The following is a 17,738-nucleotide window of genomic DNA, read 5'->3' as shown; positions in this document are numbered from 1 at the left end:
TGAATATTCTGTTTCTATCTTTTTCTGAACGAATAATCTTCTTTGATCTTTTATCCAAAATAATATTATCATTGTTTTCATCCTTCTCATTTATTAAATTTTAAATTTTGATTAATTAAGATTTTCTATATACGCTCATGTAGTCATGTTTACAATTGAAAAACGGATATGATCAAGTACGATGAAATCTAGTTTTAAATGTTGGAATCGATCAAGGGTATAGTACACTTCCGATCCTTTTTATTTTTGATCCAATTTTATTTTAGTCATTGATTTTAAGAAAATAATATTTAATCATTTATATTATCGACTTATTACACTTTGATCACTTAATTGTTAACTCTCGGTAGTTCGATCGTATACACATTAGTAAAACAAGTTTATTTTTTAATTTAATCCCTGATCTTTCATTATTATTTTTTTGCACTCTTCAAATAAAAACTCCAAAAAAATTCTTCCTTGAAATCATTTTTCTCTATCCTAACTCTCATTTGTGTTGTCGTTGTTGTCATTGGACCCCCAACATGTCGTGATCACCCATTATACTTGTCGCACCCTAACTACTTATGAACATCAATCTCCAACCGAGATTCTAATCCGAACATCAATCTTTTAATTTCATTCATCAAATAACTTAAGTATTTAAATGATACCAATCAACTCACATGTCATTAATATTTGACGAAGAAACTAATATGTCAGATAAAAAATCGATATAATAATACATTTGGTATTTATTAATTACTCATTCTATCAATTTGATCATAAAAATAATTTAACAAGAGTCCCTTTCAATTTAATTTTCTCAAATTGATTAAATTATATTAAAATTAAAACTAAACTGATAGAATATGTAAGTAATTATGATCAAATGTGTAATTATATACTAATTTTATTTTATTTTTTCATTAATCTAGAGTGATTACAAGTGGTAACATATGCTTTAAAGGATCTCAATCATTTGACAATGAACGTTCAAATATCCCACAATCACTATTGCTCGAACCTGAAACCTCTAAAGATGACAATCATCCCTTTAACCATTGATGTTGTTTGATTCGTGAACAAATTTTGTTAATTACAGCATCAACTACTCCATCAAATATTAACATCATATAACTTGATTATCATAATTCAAAAAAATAAACAATTTAATCGATAAAATTAAAATATGATCAATTAAATTAAAATCTTCTCACAATTAAGTGATCATCCATATAATTTATCAAAAAAAAAATAATTTGTATGAAATGAAATATAACTGATTAAAAAAAATAACAGTGTATACACATGTAGCGCGGAAGAAGAAACTAATATGTACAAAATTGAGTACCCTCGAGTAAAGCAATAGAATATTCAAGTTCGAATTATTTGCGCTGCATTTGATTTCTGAAACTATATAAAAACAAGAAGGAGAAGAAGAGAAACACTGAATAACTCGTATGTCTCTACAGAAATCAGCATCGAGATTCAAGAGGTAAGCACCTCAGTTTTGCTATAATTTCCAAATATCATTTCTAGAAATTGTTGGTTTCGTTCCACAAAAGCGTCAAGCATGTTTGAATAATTTCATGCTAAGCCAATGGAAATATATAGCAATCACAATTATGGGGAGTGTTAAAGGCACCAAATAACAGTAATACCTGCTCAAATAAAGGGAACCCAAATTTAACAAATTCATATATGTAGCGAGAAATCAATGGTTAAACATCATTAATCACTGGGAAAAAAAAGTGGCAACAGAAAAGAAAATCTATAACAAAAAGGAAAACGAGAAATTTCCAAGGCTAATGATTTAGCGTTGGGAAGTGATCGAATCGCAGGACTATCCGTATCCGCAACAACACTATATATTACCAGGAGACCCTAAGATAAAGAAGATAAAGAAGAAGAGAGAACAGAAATCACCTGTCGTTTCGGATGGCATCGATTAGAGGGTAATTCGAGGGCGGAAGAAGCTTCGACATAACTGCTGCGAAGAGAAATCCAGGCAAAAGAAGGGTTCCAATTCCCACCAACAACAACCCCCAAAACGTTGTCGTCCTTAACCTACCATCCCCAGAGGCCACCATTGTTTCCATTACCGGATTTTTGGACCCCAGAAAAACATATCAGATCAGATTTTGAAGCGGTGTGTAATTTTTCTTATAGCCTTTTTACCTTTTGTTATTAAACATGGTAAAATAATTGAATTAAAATTGATTGGTAAAACAAAATCGGGTCTCAAGTCGAATTGGGGGAATGAAGGCCCAAACCCCATTTTATTATATATTATCTTATTTCTCATTTAGTTTTTTCGTTAATTAAAAGGGTTTAGAGTTTGTTTTAAAATCCCGTAGTTCTCTCAATTTACATTTTATATTTAAATTCTCACGTTTGCTGCTGTATCGCTGTAATAATGGTATGAAATAAAGCAGAAGAAAGGGAGAAAACCTTTCTTTTTTGGGGAGTTTTGGTTATTTGATCATATCACCAAAGCTGTGAAATGACTTTCTGTGCATGAGCTTGCTGTAGTTCCAATTATCCGCTGCCAAACCCATTGTGAGTCAACTTTCTAAATTTCTGCCAACTGCACTACATTTAATAAATTTGTCTAGTTTTTTATTCATTGCTTGATCCTAATAAAGTTTAGTTAGTTTCTTTTATCTTTTTCTTCAATTCATCAATGAAAATAAGTATACATGTTCATGGACCCCAGGAATATTTTTGCGGAGAAACTTGAGGAAAATGGTGTGATGAACTTAATTTTCTTCTTGAGTTTTGGAGAACTATAATTTGGAGTGAGATTTATGTTTGAATTTATTTCTTTGCATTCCATATTTATGAAGTTTTTCATATGCCTTGTATGGTTTTGTTTCAGTTACTTCACTTGGGATTATTAATAAGATGTCAGATATTAGAAACTTGGATGATTTTTTTTTATTGCTTACTCTGCCATCTCTTAGCTCGAATATATCTGAATCTTCAGAAAGTTGAATTGGCCTTGTAGGAGCAACCTGTATGTACTTGTGAAGATTTTAAAAGTCAGTTTGATATCACCATCTCCTGTAGGCTTGTAGGAATAAGTGTATGTGTGTGGATAGCTGGATACAAACTTTGGGTCACATCTTCTATTTGGAACGTTGGGTTCTCCATATTGATATCTAAACTAGATGTGAGATCTTTAGTAATGCAAACTTCTTGCAGTCCATCATTTGCCCCCATTTCTGTTTGATCTTCCGTACCTTCTTCTCCATTATGTGGGAAACCACAGTTTTTCCATCTCCAGGCCAATTGATCCATGCAACTTATGTATATGTTTCCATCTGAACCTATCAAAACCAGCTGATTGACACACGGGCTAGGAGGAGCAACCAAGGTAACATCTTCGTGTGGAGTGCCGTGTTCCACCCAGTTCCAACCATCCCATGCATTCCAGTGATATTCAACTAGTTTACCATCTTCTGAAAGCATGAAAAGTGAACCTGTCAGTGAAAAAACGAAGGCCTCATAGCAGTTCCTGGCAACCTGGATAGAGCCAAATGCTGAAATTTTCGATGTTCATGCCACAACTCAGTCACTTTGTTATATTGGTAGAGCCGGCCATTTCTTCCAACAACTAACATTAAATTCTCCCTAAAGATTTCTTGGTCTATTATGCATGCAAGTTTGGTTTATGGAGGGCTTCCGCAATCTTTCCATTTGAACTTCCTCGGGGCAACCTACACGATATATAAGAAGGTTGGCTAGTGCAACACTTTGCCAACATTGCATAGAATCTGTACCACTACTTTTAGTAGTCTAGATACTGGAATTAAGTTTGAAGTGTGAAAATTGACATTTTTATTTTAAATATAACTACCACCCAGTTGCACTTGACACTGCAATACCTTCTTGAATCCTGTGCTGCTTAAGGAATAATGTGACGTTTTGCTCTAATAAAATGGTTCAAGGATAACACAGTGAAACGAGATAAATTGATTCAATGCTATGAATATATATAATCAAGGTCCGTTTATATTTCCTGTGAAAGAATTTCAAAATAAGAAAGTAGCATGGTATTATCTTGTACTTTTGGTGTGTGTTTTTTCTTTAGGGGATTCAGAAACTGAAGAAACTATGATGTACTCAACCTGTTTGATTTTCTCATTTTCTTGCCAATGCAGCTTATACTGAACTGCAGTAGGTGTCGGCTTTTGGTGACAAAGAAGAGTGCATCTTCTGCTGTGACTTTCAGTTTACCTGGCATACCATCCCAAGCAGGGCCTCCCTTTTCTCATTGCAGTGCAATTAATCCATGCTAGCTCATTGTTGCTCCTTTATCTGATGACCAAGGTTTCATAGACGTCAACAAAAAATAAACTTCCACAGTTTTAGTTCCTACTACACCTCTCTCATTGGTGTTGAATGATCATGTCTTAACCAGAGCCATACACTTCCAGTGTAAAGATATTCAAAGGCCAAATTAATCTGTTTGTTATCATAAAAATTTGGGTAAACTACACACTTAAACCTAAACTATTAATTTTGATTATTTAAGTATCCAAACTTTTAATTTTTTTAAAACCATACCTAACGTTTAGTTTTTGTTTCATTTAATATTCGTTAAAAACTTAATGTTAAATTTTGAAGTTTTTTTTGAAAGTTTAGGTACTAAAACATGTCAAAACTGATAGTTAGGTACTAACATGTTAAGTTTTTAATGACGGGATACTAAAATAAAAAAAAATTAAACTTTAGGTATGAATTTTAAATAAAAAAATAAAAGTCTAGGTACTAAAACGGATCAAAACTGATAGTTTATGTACTAAACAAGTAATTTACCCTAAAAAATTATACTCCTGCATGCAGCATTCTTAGTCGGAAGTTAGTGTCGATCCAGTTATCTGGGAACCCTAAAAAATTTTACGTTAATCTTCCTAAACATGTTACTGCTTGGATGGTATTGTTGCGATGCTGCCCACTAAGATAGATGATTTCCAAATATCTTGGTACCGATGGAAGTTATATTATGTGTGACAGGAAACTGGAGACCATTTGTTTTTTTGGGTGTCCAGTTTCAAGAATCTACAGTACAAGACATTGAAGGAAGCTTTGAAATATCGAAAGGTAGAGTCTTGGATTGGAATTACGAGTTCATGTGGGCTGTTAAAAGATATAAAGGGAAAACTTTGGTTGCATTCATACGGAGTGCATTACTAGTACTCTGTATGGAAGGAAAGGAACTGCAGGAAATTTCAAAGAACCTGCAGCACTGAACCACACCTACTTCAACACGTAAAGAAGATCGTAAAAGAATATGATTTATAGTCTGTTAAAAATCAGTAAAAAAAATAGTCAACTGCAATATATTTATTTTAAATTTTATCTTACTTTAAAATTTTATTAATGTTTTAAATGAATTAAAATGATAAATTTATATTTTTATTACAATTTACCATGTTAATTTAGCACATCTATTTAATAAAAAAACATGTTTAAGTAATAGAACATTTATAATTTATAATTTTTGACTTTATTTTACATCTGTTTAAATCCGAGAAGATTAGATGGTAAAAAATTATAGATGACCGAGAGATATGTACCATAATGTCCGAATTGGGGTATAGGTGAATAGATAGTTTTTTGTTATCTTGCGTTGTTGATATAATTGTTGTTTTTGTACAGAGAATATTACTTTGCAGCAGATCTGCTTTTACGTATAGAAATAAATGCAATTATCTTTACAAAAAAGTTAATTAAGAGTTTAATATCTAAATTATTAATTTTGATTTTTTAATATTTAATATTTTATTTTTTGAAAATATATTTGACATTTAGTTTTGTATCATTTAATACCCGCTATTAAAACTTAATAGACAAGCTCACCGACCGTGCGTCTACAATCACCTATATAGCATATGTAGGCTGATAAAACCCAAACTTTTCAGTCCACACTTTTCGACCTACCTAACATGATTTTGACCTCCATTTTATTGGAAAATTCCTAATCTCTCCGATTGACGATGAATTCTTTGAATTCTTTATCCCTCTGATTTCCGTTGTCATATGTCTGATGGGCCTGAAACTGAACTATGTTGGCCGACTTGTTATTCTCTTGTGGTCCATCGTTCGGATTTGTTGTAGGTCTAGACTATGCCCCTTATCCCATTTGTTAAATTTTTAACAGGATATATTAAAATGAAATAAAGCTAAACTTTAGGTGTGGTTTGATTTTTTTTTGAAAGTTTAGTTACTAATACAGATCAAATTGATATAGGTACTAATGCGTAATTTACCCTTAAAAATTTATATTTAAATTCAAAATAAAATAAATTCTCCATAACAATAATTTTTAGGTGGTTGGTGTTGATAAAATTCTAGGCTTCGATTGCACTCCTTTAGTATCCAATCGTCTGCCTAGACAAGGTTCGGAGGGTCTTGTGATTTCTATTCTCAGTGGTATTCCTCATGGCTCTCCTTGTTATTATATTATTTTTTGTGAAAAAAATTGTTAAAATAATTTTGTAATGCTCCGAATCCCGGATTAGTAGTTCGGGTCAACCCGAGACCCATTTATTAAAATAAAATTGTTAAAATAATTTTGTAATGATCCAATCCTGGATTAATATTCAGGTCAATCCGAGACCAACCTAAAGGATTTATTAAATAGTTTGAACCAAGTTTAGTTGAAATTGAGCTTGTTGGGGCTCAAAGAATTATGACGAGTAATGGGTTTTATGAAATGGAAAATAGGGGCTTAAGGTAAATTTCTCATTGTTGTTTGAAAGTTGAAAACCCCTTCCCTTATTATATATTTTGTAACCAAACCCCAAATATCTCACCAAACGCCCTTCTTCCATATTTTTTTCTTCCTCTTCCTCTCCAAAGTGAAGATTTCAAGCTTTGCAAGTCTAGTTTAGTTAAACTAAGTGAGAATATTAATCCACATTCTCCTAGTTTCAATTTGAGCTCCATATTGCAGTTTTTAGACAAAACCAAAAATGGGTTTTGGGAGGTTTAAGAGAATCTATGTATTTAGGTTGTTTTTGATAAAATCAAATTCTAGGAAGTGTTGTACACCCTAAACCAGTACGACACGCAGTCGACCGATTTGGGTGCCACACGAACCATCAGAGTGGCTGACCATATTTTTCTTACTTTAAATGACCATTTTCATAATAAATCAATCATAAATAAAATATAAACTTTACATCAGGGAGCTCCCAAAATATTTGCATACAAAATAATACATACCACTTAAATAACTTACGACTCAACTTTACAATCGGGTTTATAATATATATACCCTTCAAAAACTTGAGATGTACTTTGATATGACTTGGTCTGGACATCAGTCAATGAGACTCTTCAACTGCTCACCAAATATGCGTAAGAAAACTAATTCAATGTTGAGCTAACTAGCTTAGTGCCACAATAACAACTAGATCATACTAAAAGTGTATAAGAGAAATATCAAGCTATCCCATCTCATACATTAGTGAGAATACTCGTTTACACACTATCTACTCTAGGGTAGACATCATGATGCTTCTGAAGGATTATGTATCTCGAGCTCACGCATCCCTCTAGTCTACCGAGGATGAAGCTCGAAATCTCTGTATCGACAACACCCTCGACTAGCCTACCCCTTACGAGTGTCAAACCTTGCGCCCTAGCTAGCCATTTAAAGTGCCTCAGCACTACCTAAGATATCCACACTGCATCTATACATCGCCACCGCCAACTTTTCTAAAGGACTTGGTGTCCGAATCGTTTCCCAAGCATCAATCAGGCTAGTTTTATGTCATCCTACATTATCTCGTTTAACATTCGATTAAGCATTATTGTTCTCACTTGTAGTCTTTCGGGAGTATTATAAGCTATCGAGAAATCTCACTTGTTTCTATAATTCCTCTTGATTTAAAACCCAAGACTTAACCTTGGTATCAACACTGGCCTTACAGTATCGATAGTTGAAATAATTGAAGAGAAAGAGGAGTATCGATACTCATATAGGAGTATCGATACTGGGACCTTGGGTTCGTTACCAAAATGGCATTCTCGAATCCCGGTCTCGATACCAAGCCCTCGATCTCGATACCAAACACTCAGTATCGATACCCTTTAAGGGGTATGATATGCTCTATAAAAAACTCTTGATTTAAACTTTTCTAATGAACAATATCGATATGCTTCATGCAATATCGACACCACCCTTAAAAATACCCTATCTAGGAATGATTTGTCACCCAAACTCCCAAAATCTCCTACCTTGAGGTTTCTCCATTAGTTATTAAGTGTTATGTGATTATAGCGGTCATAAATAAGGCTCTAAAACATATCAATACTCTAAAACATGAAATCTTGCCATGAAAATCTACTTAACATGCTCAATCTCAACTTTCAAGCTATCTTGTATTTCTAATCACCCACTAAGGGTATGAAGGAGTTGTGAGTGTGTTACTTGATTCCTTAGTTGTTAAAATCTCTCCTAAATCACCTAGGAGTCATTTTTTTAACCTCTAGCCTTGTAACTTTCTCCCACTTCCTTAGCTAATCAAAGGCAAAACTAAGAATTACTAACTTGTCTAAAGCTTGGAAATAGAGTTAAAAACATCTAACAATCTATTTTTCACTAAAAGATTAAGGGCTTAAAATAAAGCTTGAGGAAATTAGATTAAGACTCTTACCTTGGTTATTTCAACTAGGCTTGGAAGTCTAAAAAATATTCTACCTTTTTGCTTGCTCTTGGGAGAAAATGAAGAGAGAAAAGAAGATATTTTGGGTAGGTATGAGTCTCATGTGAAATCCTTTAAATATAAGGGGCTTTTATCATTTAAAACCAATAATAGGAAAACTACACTTTTGGTCTCTCACCTTTAACTCCTATTCAAAATCATCACTTCACCTATACTCTTGGGCCAATATTAAGCCCAATACCCTTTAAACTGATCTAAGAGATCTAATGGGATTGATTTATGGGTCTCGGGTTGACCCGAGATTCGGGGTATTACAAGTGTTCTCATCTTTATTTCCACCACATAGTTAACTTAGAAATTCATTTTTCTTACCCTTGATTAGAGAAAAAAGTGGGATAAAGTTCAAATTCCACCACATAGTTAACTTAGAAATTCATTTTCTTACCCTTGATTAGAGAAAAAAGTGGGATAAAGTTCAAAAGCTAATTGAAAAGAGAAAGTACCTCTCGAGTGAGTTGAGGATTATGCTAGCATCCAAGAAATTCAAGGTAACACATTCACAACTCCTTCATACCTTTAGTGGGTCAGTAGAAATGCAAGATAGCTTATGAGATGAGTTTGAAGCATGTTGAGTAAGTTTTCATGAAAGATTATATATTTGAGTGTTTTAGCATGATTTAAAGCCTTACTTATGACCCTTTATGTTCATAGAAGACAATAATAATAATTAAGAACCTCTTATTAGCAATGTATATAAGTTGAGTGCCCAAAAAAGCATTTTCGAGGGTTTGTATCGATACTATAGGAACAATACCGATATTGTTCTTAATTCAGGCTTAGAATTTATAAGTTATAAGAGCAGTATCGAATATCGATACCCCTTGAAGGAGTATTGATACTGAGAGTTCGGTATCAAGACCGGGGTGTTTGGTATGAATATGAGATTTCACTGTGCTTTGACGTCCGTATCCAGATTCTTTGTTTGAAATAAAGATGGGGTTTCATTAGCTCCTGTGATAGCCTTGCATCAAAATAAGGTCTTCCTTGATAATTGGTTTGTGTTCAATCACTCTTATTTTATTTTTAATATTTTAAGCATTTTTCTTTACATTATAGCAGCTCATAATTATTATATATTTGCATATTTAAAAATGTAATAATATTTAATTTATCATTCAATTAATTCTTATCAAATTTAATATAAATTTATTGGATAAAGTATAAAAATGTCCCTCGACTATAGGGTACTATCTTATTAAGTCTCTCGACTATTAAAAGTTCCAAAATAGTCCTTTGACTATAAACAGTTGTTTTATTGAGTCCCTCGACTATTAAAAGAAAAAATGGTCACCCGACTATTCACTATGTTCCAAACCTGTTCTTTTTCCGTTGAAAATTTCAAGGTATTCTGAGCTGAATGTCAATCTGCTAACTATGATATGATAAAATATGATCCCAAAATCTCAAACGACTATCATATCTCAATCATCAAGTTAACATCTAGTTTAGACAACCGCGAATTTTTTACGAAAATGAACGAGTTTGGAACATAATGAATAGTCGAGTGATCAATAGTCGAGTGATCAATAGTCGATGGACTTAACAAAGCAACAGTTTATAATCAGATAACTGTTTTGTAACTTTTAATAGTCAAAGGACTTAATAAAATAATATCCTATAGTCGAGGGATCATTTGTGTACTTTTCTCAATTTTATTATATCCATTAGTTCTGACACATACACAACTCTAATTCATTTAAAGTAGGAATGATTTAGTTTCTCAATTTCATCCATGAGGTTTATACACTAACAAAAAATTCAATAATGAGTAGGTCGTAGCTGAAGGATGCAATTCTAGAAGGAGGGATTCTATCAACAGATGCATGGAACGAACGCATTTGAATACCCCGGCAAAGATCCCAGATTCAACCAAGTTTCAATACTGCAATGAAGAATCACACCCTAAACACCTACAAGGGATTCGCCGACCACCTCGACCAAGTGATCGTGGATGTTGGAACTGGTCTCGGAGTGTCCCTCAGCTTCATCACTTCGAAGTATGACATAATATTCGAATAGTTGGATCGAATCGGAATTTTAGGAAAATTTGAAGGATGACAATAAAGGTTAATAATGTTATTTCCGTATTTTAATTAGTAGAATTTAACATGAATCATTGGAATTAAGATTAATTTTCCATGTTAAATCAAGACCGTTTATATTAAAGTGACTAGATTGTGATTTTTAAAGAAGTGTAAGGACTAAGATGGAAACTAAACGAAATATTATTTTATATTGACATGATGATAAGGAATGATGTCATGATAATAGAATAATGGTAATTATCTAGTTTTTAAGAAAAAAAGTATTTTAGCATAAAATAATTATATTATTTTAATTAGTCTTTAACAAGCGTACGATGATGTTTTTGAAGAAAATGCAAGACAATAGAAACTTCTTCCCCTTCCCCGCCATGTCCATGCTTCCTCCTCTTTGGCACCTATTTTCTTATTAAATTATTTAACCCTTGTTAGTTTTAGCTTTAATCATTTTACGTTTTTCCTTCTTTTGTTTATATTACAGTATAATTATATTTTAAAATTTCTCTAAGAATGGGGTTTCTATGAAATTCAGATTTTGATATGGAGTTTGTAAAAAGCTATGAAGCGAACAAAATATTCGGATAATGGGATCGAATCGAAAATTAGGAAAATTTTATTTTTCATTTTAAGTCGTTTTAGTTTATTTTTGAATTAAAGTGTGAAATTACTTTAACGTCTAAAACAATAAAAAACGGGATCGTTAGATTAAGTGACTAGATTGTATTTTGAAAAAGTGCAAGGGCAAAAACGAAAACTAAAAAATATTATTTTATATTGACGTGGTGGTAATTATCATGTTTTTAAGGGTAAAAAGGTCTTTTAACATAAATGAATTTTATATTCTTTTAATTAGTCTTTTAACAAGTGTGAAATTACTTTAACGTCTAAAACAATAAAAATAAAAATTTTAATTTTAATTAGCTCGTTATATTTAAACAATCAGGATTTGTTACCAGCAGATTTGAGGACGTTCAATTTTGCTGTTTATATTTCATTACACACTGCGGTCTTTTGCCTCCATCTTTCCCTATTCTATTTCTTCTCTACTCTCTATTTATATCCACCATAGTTCGATCGAGAGGGAAAAAAAAAAAGCTTTGGTCTGCAATGGAAACTTCAGCAGAAAACCATATTGAGGGCAACTATAAGAGTAGGGAGCATGATGAAGAAAGCTTCTCGTATGCTGCCCAGATGGCGACTCTTTAGTGTTGCCCATGTCTCTGCATGGAGCAATTCAGCTGGACATATTCGAGATCATAGCCAAAGCTGGTCCCGATGCCATGCTCTCCCCAAGGAGATAGCAGCCCAGTTAACCACCGTGAATCCAGAGGCGCCTCCTGCTGGACCGCATACTTAGAGTCCTAGCCAGCCATGCTATCGTGGTTGCTTCATGGCCGACGATGCTGATGAGGAGGGTAATCCTCAGAGACTCTATGCTTTGACGCCGGTTTCCAGATTCTTTGTCCGGAATGAAGATGGAGTTTCATAGGTCCCTTGATGTCCATGGTTTCAAGGCAATGTTTTTCTTGATAGCTGGTCCGTGTTTCATCCTTCTCTTTTCTTTTAATATTTTAAGTACTCTTCTCAGTTGGAAGTATGAGTGCATGGAATGAACTCATTCGACTACCCGGGCAAAGACCCCAGCTTTACCAACTTTTCAATACTGCCATGAAGAATATCACCACTTTGGTAATGAAGAACATCCTGGACGCCTACAAGGGATTCCCCGACCACCTCGGCCAAGTGATCGTGGATGTCGGCGGCTGCCTCGGAGTGTCCCTCAGCTTCATCACTTCCAAGTATCCCTCAATCAAGGGAATTAACTATGACTTGCCTCATGTTATTCAACATGCCCCGCCCATCCCCGGTAAATAATCACAAACCACCTCTTGTCCATGTTATTTTTGCTGAGAAAATAGTCTAACTCTTAAATAAAATTAACTATTGAGAATCCAGGTTATTTTTGGTCCACAGGTGTCGAACATGTAGCCGGGGATATTCCAAAATGTTCCCAAAGGGATGCAATTTTTATTAAGGTAAACATGTTACACTATTTTGTGGTAAATAGAAATGTCAATGATATTTTTATCTAAAAAAAAATTCTTTCATAATGACTTTCAATTATTAAATTGTTTTTTTTATTTGAAAAATTATGATGGCATGAATGAATAAGGTTAAACATGGAATTTAATTCTGTATCCAAGTAGCTACAGCTATGGAATTTTTATTTGAAATGTGAATGTAATTTTAGGTATGAAAGTAACAAGGAAAGTTGTAAATTGATAGGGCATTCTTCATGATTGGAGTGACCAACATTGTTTGAAAATACTGAAGAATTGTTACAATGCGATCCCGAATGATGGAAAAGTAGTGGGTGATTACGTGGTTCCGGTTGTACCCGAGACTAATGCTCAAGAGAGATAACACTTCCAGCTAAGTGTACTGATGATGACACAGAATCCAGGAGGAAAAGAACGAACCAAGCAAGAATTCCAAGCATTGGCAAGTAAAGCTGGATTTAGGGCATACGATTTGCGTGTCTTGTTTGTAACTTGTGGGTCATGGAGTTCTTCAAGTAATTGGGCTCCCTATGAATTGTTTTACAGTACCTACTGCTTTATGATTCAGAATATCAAATAGGATGCTCCGGATGATTAGAGTTATTCAAGAGTTGAATTTGTCACATGATTCAACTTTTGTTTCCCTTCGTCTAACCTCGGGTCTTCTTGTGCTCTAAAGTCCAAACATGTACTTGTCTCACTGTTCAAAAGTCGTGTGTGTAATGCCAGATTGAGTTTTTTTTTTCCCGTCATTTGATTTATTTTGTTGATAAAAAGAAAGAAAGCCAGGAGTGTTAACTACTAGCGCCTAGGCATTCTTCAAGTAGGATCGTGTTAACAGCATAGGAGCAGTCCATAATCTTCTCCCCTCCAAGTCATCCTGTTGACCCCATTTTGCGACATGATCAGCAACTCGTTAGCTGCTCGACGCACCTGTGAGAAAGAAACGACCAAGTTCCTTTCCAAAAACTTACCAATATGTTGAATAATTATTGACGATTCTTCTCTCAAATCGGACCGATTCAGGATACGTAAACCTCGCCATTATTGACTTCGAATAATACGTCTTGCCCCAAGACTCCAGGCATACCTCACGCCTTCAAACACACCCCAAAGTTCTACTTCCAACACCGAACAAATTCCAACTGCTCTAGCAAAACCGAACACCGAACAAGAGTGCGAGTGCCTCAAAAATATTACCCTACACTAAATTATAGAAGAAGAAACGAGAAGAATACATTGATTGGAGAAGAAGAAACGAGAAGAATACATTGATTGGGTTTTGGTTTAAATAACTTTATTTTTCTTTTGGCTTGATACATTTTATTAGTGTTTAAATTATATTTCAAAAATAAGATTTGGTGTCTAAGAAGTTTTTGCTAATAATAGGTGCATAACGTTTCTAATATTATATTTTTAAGTACCTGAAAGTAACAACCTTTAAATTTGACCGTATGTGACACGCGAGACATATAAAATTTCAACAATTATTTTACTAAAAAAACTTATTATTATAATTAAAAAACAACCCTTAAATTCTGTTCACCATTGCAACCAAAATCCAACCCCCATCACAGTGAAATTGCATCAATCATCGTGAAAATGCTGCGAATGAACGTTGGATTTCTAGATTTTTTGTTATTTTTTTGGCGATTTTGTTGACTACGGTCATCCGAATGTTACATGATCGTCACTGTTGTGTGCTATCTCATTTTTAAGTTTGATTAAGCATTATTGTTCTCACATGTAGTCTTATTCGGGAGTAATTATAAGTTCTCGGGAAACCTCACTTGCTTCTATGATTCCTCTTGATTTAAAATCTAAGACTTAACCTTGGTATTGATACTAGCCTTGCAGTATCGATACCCTTTTATCAGTATTAACACCTTACCCAAGGTATCGATACCCTAGTTGAAAGACCTGTAAGAGAAATAGGAGTATCGATACTAGGACATTGGGTTTCTATAATATCCCAATCATTCGGGTCAGTGACCAAAATGTAAGAATTTAAAACTTGATGGTTTAATTAGAATAGTTTTAAAAAATTAAGGATTTATTGTGGATTTTGTGTTGGGCTTGATAGCAAATTTGGGAGTAGTGGAAAGGGCATTATGGTCTTTAGATTTTAAAGGATATTTATCTCTTTTATTAAGGGAAGCACGTGGATATTGAGGAGATAATATGAAATCCTTTTCTTGTCTTCTTCCTCTGTCGTGAGCTATACTTCACAGTTAAGTTTTTGTAAATGTTGGTTCCTTCAATTTTTGTTCGGTATTGAAAGTTTGAGGGTTATAAAAGCTTAAGGAAAGCTTGTAAGGGATTAAAAAAATGAGGAGTGAATTAGAAATAAATTGTAAATGAATTTGGAAATGAATTATTGGTAGGTGTAGTTTTGGAGTTTTATTGAGATATTTGATTGTCAATGATCTAACTAAAGTGTTAGGAGTATTACAAAGGATTAATAACTTGTTTGAAATCATGGTATGATTTTGAGATGTAAGAGTTTTAGTGAGATTTGTATGTTTAAGAGTAGTAAATTAAGACAAGTTGGTTTGGATGAATGAAGTTAAGTTTAAAGGTATAAAAGGAGTAAATGTAGGAGATTAGGTAAGTTTTGGTTAATTTTCGAACTGGAAATGGCAATTCTGGGCATGGGTATCTGTACTGGAAGAACAGTACTGATACTTCAAGGCAAATTAGTTGAATTCAAATAGTAGTATCGGTACTGGTTGAGGAAGTTATCGACATGAAATGGGAGTATCGATACCAAGGGTATAGTATCGATACCATTTCCAAGATAAATTTCCAGAATGTCAAAATGGTATCGGTACGTAGGGGGTATCGATACCATTGAAGGGAAGTATCGGTACTGTAGTGGGAGTATCGATACTATTGTGCATAAAATGAAAATTAAATGTTTCTTTCAGCTTAAGTTATTACTATTGGATATAAGTGATTTGAATTCCGGTATTTATTTTCTATTATTTGTGTAGACGTTGAACAAAATCAACTTCCGGTCAACTCGACATTATAAGTTTCGATCAAAAGTTTTAAGGACTTGTTTAGGACTTCAGTGAGGCAAAGGTGAGTGCAACTTCTCGGTTTGTATTAGAATTGAGAAAGGCTTGCGATAAGCCAACCTCAGTGTTTTCGATCGAAACTTTTTAATTTCTTTATGTTATTTCTTATAATGTTTTATTCAATTTATATTATTTAAGTTGTGAATGATGATTATGTGTATATGATTATGGAAATGTGACATGTGAACATGTGTATGAAAATACTAAATGTGAAAGTGTCTATGTGAATTAGATATACTTCGAATAATGAATGACAAATAAATATGGTTAAAAGCCCAAGGTATATGTATGAGGATTAGAGGTATAGTAGGCATGCCAAGATTCGAGGGTTCTATGTGGTCATGCGGGATAAATTATATGGTCATTCGGGATAAATTATGTGGTCATTCGGTGCAAATTACGAGTTGTTGTGACAACATTAGTGCAAAACCTCAATGTACTCAAATTGTAACCCCTCAGACCGATACAGATAACTCGATCCGATCTAGAGTGTCACATTTGGGCCACCGAAGCGACCCACAGTAAAAATAGCGGAAATTTTAAAAAAATTTCTTAAAACATGTAACTAATAAAATGATTTATCGGTGTTCAGAAATAAAACATGTTTTCATACTTGTATATAAAACAAAATACAATTACATGCCCTCTAATCACATGTTCCAAACTCTGCAAGTAACGCCAGAAGAACTCCCTTACTGATGTTGATAGATGCACAGGTACCATTCTTTTAACCTGAAAAGGTGAATAACAAATGAGCTTTGGAAAGCTCAGTAATACAGAACTACCAGATGATGCTACAGGATATGAAGATAACAGATAATCGTATGATTCCTAATTGGTTCCGACATCTTAGGGCCGCAGAGCCTACCCAAGGCTCGACTTAGGTCTATAAGGAATTACCAGTCGCTGCAGAACCTATAAAAGGAATTAACCGCAACGACTGAACCTGCCAGAGTCTTCATACCAGAACCCAGAGTTCCCTGAATAAAACATTTTCTTTCAGTAACGGATATATCAGAAATCAAAGCAGAATTCAGAACAAAATTCAGAGCATAAATCAGATAAAATATTCATATAATTAGGGAACACACTATAGACTACAGATATGGTTCAGAGGTACTGGATAACCTTATTGGACATAGAAACATGGATCTTTAGTATACCGATAGAATGTCAGAAATTAGAATCATTATCGAAAGAGTTTATTAGCTAATGGGAATATCGATTATTCAGAAAGTGACTAATCAGGATCATTTAGTATTCAGACAGTTTTCGGAGGCACAAGTATTCAGAAAGTTTTTCAGAATCTTTTGCATATGGGTTACTTGTTTTTCATATATGACCATAGTGATTTGAGCTGATAAAGGAGAACGAAGATTATGGACATTTACCATCTATGTCGATCGATCGGATTTTCAAACAACTCGAGCTGAACTACTTCCAGAACTGATACTTGTCGACTGATCAGTTCTTTTCCCTTATAGTGTATTCAATCATTCCTGGGCTTAGTGATATTCTTGGCTCATTTGCATTCCAGGGGTATTTGGTCATTTTAAAGATCTAAGGTATTTCAATCCTTTCATTTCATCCGGTCTTATTATTTAATTCAAACATATATTTTACTTCAGTCATTTTTAAACAATTCTGACAAAAGAGCACTATCGATAAATTATTCTTCAGGTATTTACTCTTAACTCGGAGATTTTCGGGTCATGTGTTTTCTCAAATTTTACAAACGGAATATCAGAAATTTTCTGCACAAAGACATGATCTTAACAATTAAAACTATACTTTATCGGTTTAAGTACGAATCCTCAGGGTACTATCTCATTCATG

The 17,738-nt window shown here is 33.7% G+C and overlaps 1 pseudogene; it reads left to right on the top strand.

Annotated features, from left to right (window-relative positions):
- The first annotated feature begins 11,869 nt into the window (after positions 1 to 11,869).
- LOC120194003 lies at positions 11,870 to 13,356 on the top strand (annotated as a pseudogene).
- The last annotated feature ends 4,382 nt before the right edge of the window (positions 13,357 to 17,738 follow it).

Source organism: Hibiscus syriacus, unplaced genomic scaffold (assembly GCF_006381635.1).
Source record: "Hibiscus syriacus cultivar Baekdansim isolate YM2019G1 unplaced genomic scaffold, ASM638163v2 tig00116997_pilon, whole genome shotgun sequence".
NCBI classification, from domain to species: Eukaryota; Viridiplantae; Streptophyta; class Magnoliopsida; order Malvales; family Malvaceae; genus Hibiscus; species Hibiscus syriacus.
This window is presented reverse-complemented; position numbering and strand designations above follow the sequence as displayed.